The sequence below is a fragment of the Tupaia chinensis genome, unplaced genomic scaffold (assembly GCF_000334495.1).
Source record: "Tupaia chinensis unplaced genomic scaffold, TupChi_1.0 Scaffold000287_1, whole genome shotgun sequence".
Classification (NCBI taxonomy): Eukaryota; Metazoa; Chordata; class Mammalia; order Scandentia; family Tupaiidae; genus Tupaia; species Tupaia belangeri.
In genome coordinates, this window is record NW_006159771.1 from 635,541 (window position 1) to 641,413 (window position 5,873).

Sequence of the window (5,873 nt, forward strand, 5' to 3'; positions counted from 1 at the left end):
GGGGTTTTTTTTTTTTTTTTTTTTTTGAAACAGGTCCGGGATTTGAACCACAGTCAGCTAGGTGGGAGTGTCCTCAACCACCGCACCCCCTGCTGGCCCTAGGTTATCTTTTATCTTTGATTGCCGCAACCTCTGTCAACGAACGCGGCCCTTGAAATCTTGCAGTCTCCTATCGTGCTCACATTGTTCATTTTATCCTGGAGTTCTTCTCTGATGGGATTTTTTCTGCTTGCATCTGTGGGGCTGCTCACTCCGAGCCAGCTGCTGTCTCTGCAGTGTGCTTCACGTCAGGCCAGGAACATACAGAAAGGGAACCTTCTGCGACCTCAGGGGCCGGACACAGTGTGCATGTACTTTCATGGGACCAGCTTTATTCGACTTTCGGAAGCCCCCTCTTGGACGGCGAGCCGTGAGTTTTCTAGAGTAAACCTTCCAGGACTGAGTTCATTTTGGATTTTTTTCCCCCGAGTGACTTCTTTGTATCTTTTTTTCTTTTTCTTTTTTTTTTGGAGAGATGTTCCCTATAGGGCGCGTGTGCTCGCCAGACAGACAGAGAGAGACAGAGAGACAGACAGAAAGCGAGAAATCACCCCCCAGTGGGGATGGCCATGCCGCAATCCCTTCTCCTCCATTCTCCTCTCGGGATCTTGGGCACGCATGCACACGCCCAGCGTGAGTTTAAGCCACTGGGTCTGGGACTTGAACCAAGGTCGACTACATGGGAGTCCAGCGACATAGCCAGTATGCTAACTGCTGGTCTCACCCCAAGCAAATTTTTTTTCTTAAAAGTTTTTGCGTCTATATTCATGAGGGATATTAGTCTGCGATCTTCTTTTCCTATACCGTCCCTGTCGGGTTCTGATATCAGTAAGTGTGATTCTAACTGCATGTAATAAATTGGGAGGTGTTCTCTCTTCAATTTTCTGAAAGAGAGGGCGTGAATTCTTCTTTAAATAGTTAATAAAAATCTCTGTTTCACAGGAGTCTGGAGATTGATTTTTGAGGGTTTTAAAATGATAAATTCAACTTCCTTCCTAATACTATCCAAGTTAACTTTTTCATATTGAGTAACTAGTTGTGTGTTCTTGAAGAAATTGTATCATTTTGGGCCAGCAGGTGGTGTGGTGGTTAAAGGTGCTGGGCTCCCACATGGCCGACCACAGTTCAAGTCCTGGACCTGGTGGCTTGCTTTCTCACTTTCCCTCTCTCTCTCTCTCTCTCTCTGTCTGATTAAACTGGAAAATAACAATAACGATCATAATAAATAAAGTTGAATAAAATAATTCTTTTAAGAAAGAAACCGTATCATGTAATCGAAGTTGTTTTTATGTGGGACAGGGTCATAGTGACATTCTGTCTCACTCTTGATATTGTTAATTTGTGTTTTCTTTTTCCTTTTTCTGTCGTCAGTGCTACTGGAGCTTTGTCGGTTTTATTGACCTTTTAAAAGGACTGGCTCTTTCGTCCATTGATTTTCTCTCTCATTTTTGTTGTCTATTTATTTATTTATTTATTTATTTTTTGCTTTTATCTTTATTATTTTCTTTTCTTCCTCTGCTTGCATTGGGCTTCTCTTGTTCTTCTTTTCCCAGCATCTTGAGGTCTGAGCTTAAATAATTGATTTGAAATGTTTCCTCCTTTCCAATGCATGTATTTAATGCCATTATGTTCTCCTCTCAGGACTTTTTTTTTTTTTTTAAGAATTATTTTATTTAACTTTATTTATTTATACTTTTAAAATTTTGTTTTGACCTGGCAGGGGGTGGGGGGGAGAGAGAGAGTGAATGAGAAAGTGAGAAAGCAGGCCACCCGGTTCAGGACTCGAACCACAGTTGCCCATGTGGGAATCCAGCACCTTTAACCACCATGCCATCTGCTGGCCCCAGGACTTCTTTTTTTGTGATCCCCAAGTTTTGACATGCTGTATTTCATTTTAAGTTCAATGTGTCTTTTAAAAATTTATCTTAGGGGACCAGCAGTTGGCGTAATGGCTATGTCGTTGGACTCCCATGTAGTTGACCGTGGTTCGAGTCCTGGACCCGGTGGCTTAAAACTCATGCCAGGCGTGTGTGCGTGTGTGCCCAAGATCCCGAGAGGAGAATGGAGGAGAAGGGATTGCGGCGTGGCCATCCCCCCTGGGAGGTGATTTCTCGCTTTCTATCTCTCTGTCTGTCTGGCGAGCGCATGCACCCTATAGCAAAAGCCTCTCAAAAAAAATTATCTTAGGACTTCCTTTAAAATTTTTATTAATTAAAAAAAAAATTGTTCTATGGCACATGTGCTTTCCAGAGAAAGATACAGAGAGAGAGGGAAAGTGGGAACTTAGTCGCTGAGGGGAGGGCTGGCCATGCCACAGTCCCTTTTCCTCTTAGGATTTTGGGCAGGCATGCACACATGCTTGGGGTGTTTTTCGAGCCAGTGGGTCTGGGACTCAAACTACAGAGTTGGTCACATGGGATTCAGTGCATATAAAACCATGCTACCTGCTGATCCCCACCCCCAGGACTTCTTTTACCCATGGATTATTTGTAAGTGTGTTGTTTAATTTCTAAGTGTCTAAAAAATTTTTAACTTTAATAGATTTTTCTATGATCTTTCTATCCATTTTTGGTTTGAATTCATCATGTTTGGAGGATCCACACTGTGTGATTCTAATTTTTAGAACATCGTTAGGCACGAGAGATGAGCTATATGGATTGTAAGCTTCATGATACTGGGAAAGAATGTATATTTGCAGTCGTTGGGAGGACGTGATCAATCAATGTCAATTAGATCTACTTGGCTGATGATGTCATCGTGTTCTACATCCTTGTTGGTTTTCTGCCCAGTTGTTTTATCAATTGATGAGAGAGGAGAGTGTTGAAGTCTACAAATACAATTGTGAATTTGTATATTTTTCCTTTCTATTCTGTTATTTTTTTGTTTTATATATTTTTACAGCTCTGTTGTTTGTGCCATACATATTTGGTATTGCTGTGTATTCTTGGTAGGTCAATTATTATGATATAATGTCAGTGTTTGTCTCTGGTAATTTCCTTTGCCCTGCAGTCTACTTTTATAATGCTACTCTAACTACTTCTGCTTTCCCTTGATTAATGTTCATGTGAAACATCTTGAAGTGAATTTCTTACAGATAGCATAAACCTGAGGACTATTTTAAAATCCATCCTGCCAATCTCTGTCTTTTATTTAGTGAATTTAAAACATTTACATTTAATGTTATTATGAACACGTTAGGGTGCGAGTCTGCTATTTAATTGTTTTGTTTTGTTTTCTGTGTGTTTCATTTTGTTCCTGCCTTCCTGTGAGTTAAACATGTTTTGTAATTCAATTTTGACTTACCAGTATTTTCAAGTGTAGCTCCTTATATAATTGTTTTAGTGAACATTTACAGTACGTATAATGTTTTTCTTTCTTTCTTTTTATTATTATTATTGTTTGCTTTTGTCATAGTGCATGTACACTCACTGAAGACAGAGAGTGAGAGAGAAAAAGTGAGAAATCACTCCCTCGGTTGGATGGCCAAGTCACACTCTCTTCTCCATTCTCATTTCAGGATTTTGGGTGCGTGTGTGCGCACGCGCACACACACACACGCACAAGCCTGACATGATTTTCAAACCACCAGGTCTGGAACTTGAACCATGCTCAGCCATATGGGGATCCAGAGCCTTAACCACCATGCCACTTGTTGGCTCCAACAACGTACATAATTTATCACAGTTTACCAGTGTTGTCATTTTACTAGTTTGAGTGAAATTTTAAAACTGTATCTCTCTTTATATGTGTCTATCTTCCCACATTTACAATGTCATTAAATCTTCCCTCTACATCTATTTAGAACCACATCAGGCAGTGCTAAAAAGTTTACTTCAACCATCAAACATAATTTAGAAAATTTGAGATTAAAAAAAGGCCTATTGAACTTACCCATATTTTTGCTTATTAAGTTCTTCCTTCCTTCCGTATTTTATTGTTTCTCTTCTGTTTTAATAACTTCCTTTAGCTTTTCTTTTGTACAAAAATACATTTTTTTTAGTTTTTCTTCATTTGAAAATTTCTAATTTCCCCTTAATTCCTGAAGGACATTTTCACTGCATATAAAGGTCTATGGGTTGACAGGTTTTACTTTCAACACTTAAAAAAATACTATGCTCTCACTGTCTCTCTTTGGTGTGTGCATGTACCCTATGCAAAACCCTTAAAAAAATGTATTTCTCTTGGTTTACCTTATTTGGGGTTCACTAGTTTCTGGAGTCAGTAGATTTATAACTCTTGCCCTATTTGGCAAATTATTCACCATTATTTCTTTGTGCACTTTATCAGCCCTCCCCTCTCCTCTCCTTCCAAATCACCAATGACACAAATTAGGTCTTTTGTTGTAGTTCCACAGATCTTTGAGACTCTAGGGTTTTTAAAGTGTGTGTGTATGTGTGTGTGTGTGTGTGTTCGCAGTCTATTTTTCTCTCTGTTAGTCAGACTAGATTATTTCTATTACTCTGTCTTCCACTTTACTAATCCCCACCACCGCATTTTCTCATTTTTCCTTTGAGTTCATCTACTCAGTTTTTAATTTCAGTTATTGTATTTTTTTCGCTTTCAAATTGCCTGCCCAATTTCCTTTTTATTTTTTCTTTCCACTATAGAGTGTGTGTGTGTGTGTGTGCACAGTGGAGAGAGACAGAGAGAGACAGAGAAAGTGAGAAATCATCCACTGGGGGGATGGCTGTACCACAGTTCCATCTCCTCTTGGAATTTTGGGCCCGCATGCACATACCCCTGGCGTATTTCCAAGTTGCCTGGTCTGGAACTTGAATCAAGCAGTAGGCCATGTGGGTTCCAGCCACCCTAAACACCACCTCACCTGGCGGGCCCCAATTTCTTTCCATCCTTTATTTCTTTGATAAGACTCCATTTCTTGGGACCAGCAGTTAGCGTAATGGCTGGACTCCCATGTAGTTGACCATGGTTCACATCCTGGACCCAGTGGCTTAAACTCATGCCAGGCACATGTGCGTGCGTGCCCAAGATCCCAAGAGGAGAATGGCAGAGAAGGGATTGCGGCATGGCCATTCCCCCTGGGGGGTGATTTCTCGCTTTCTGTCTCTCTGTCTCTCTCTGTCTGTCTGGCAAACGCACACGCCCTATAGCAAAAACCTCTTCAAAAAAAAAAAAAGAAGACTCCATTTCTTTGCTGAGGCTTTCTATTTTTTCATTTGTTTTGATCATGTTCTTAATTGTTGAGGCATTTTTATGGTAGAGCTGCTTTAAAATCTTTGCCAGTTCTTTCTTCTTCTTCTTCTTTTTTTTAGGTTTTTGTCATTGGGTGCATGTACTTCACTGAAGAGAAGAGAGACAAAGAGGGGGAAGGTGAGAAATCCCCCCCACACACACCTGGGAGGATGGGCATACCACAATCCCTTCTCTTCCATTCTCCTTTCAGGATTCTGGGCACACATACACACGCCCTGGTATGATTTTCAAGTCACTGGGTCTGGGACTCGAATGGCAGCCAGCCACGTGGGAGTCCAGCACCTTAACCACCACGCCACCTGCTGGCTGCTCGTGCCGCGTCTCCGATGTTGCTCTGGCACTCGGTTACTTCAAGGTGAAGGAAAAGTCTTGAGTGCTCCACTCGATCTTCATTCATACCAAGGGAGAGTCTTCTCCTTTCTCCACTGGGCAGGGTTCTGGCTGACTCTCCATGGGGAGCCTCCTGGGTAGTGGAGAGAGTCCAGGCTCCTGGCTTTGCCTCCTCTGGCACTTCAGGGGAGGGGGGGGTCCCTCATCACTGCTGGGTGGGAGTGGAGCCTGGCACCCTAGCTTGGCTCTCACATCATCCTGTACAAGGGCCAGGGTGCCCTTCTCTTTTT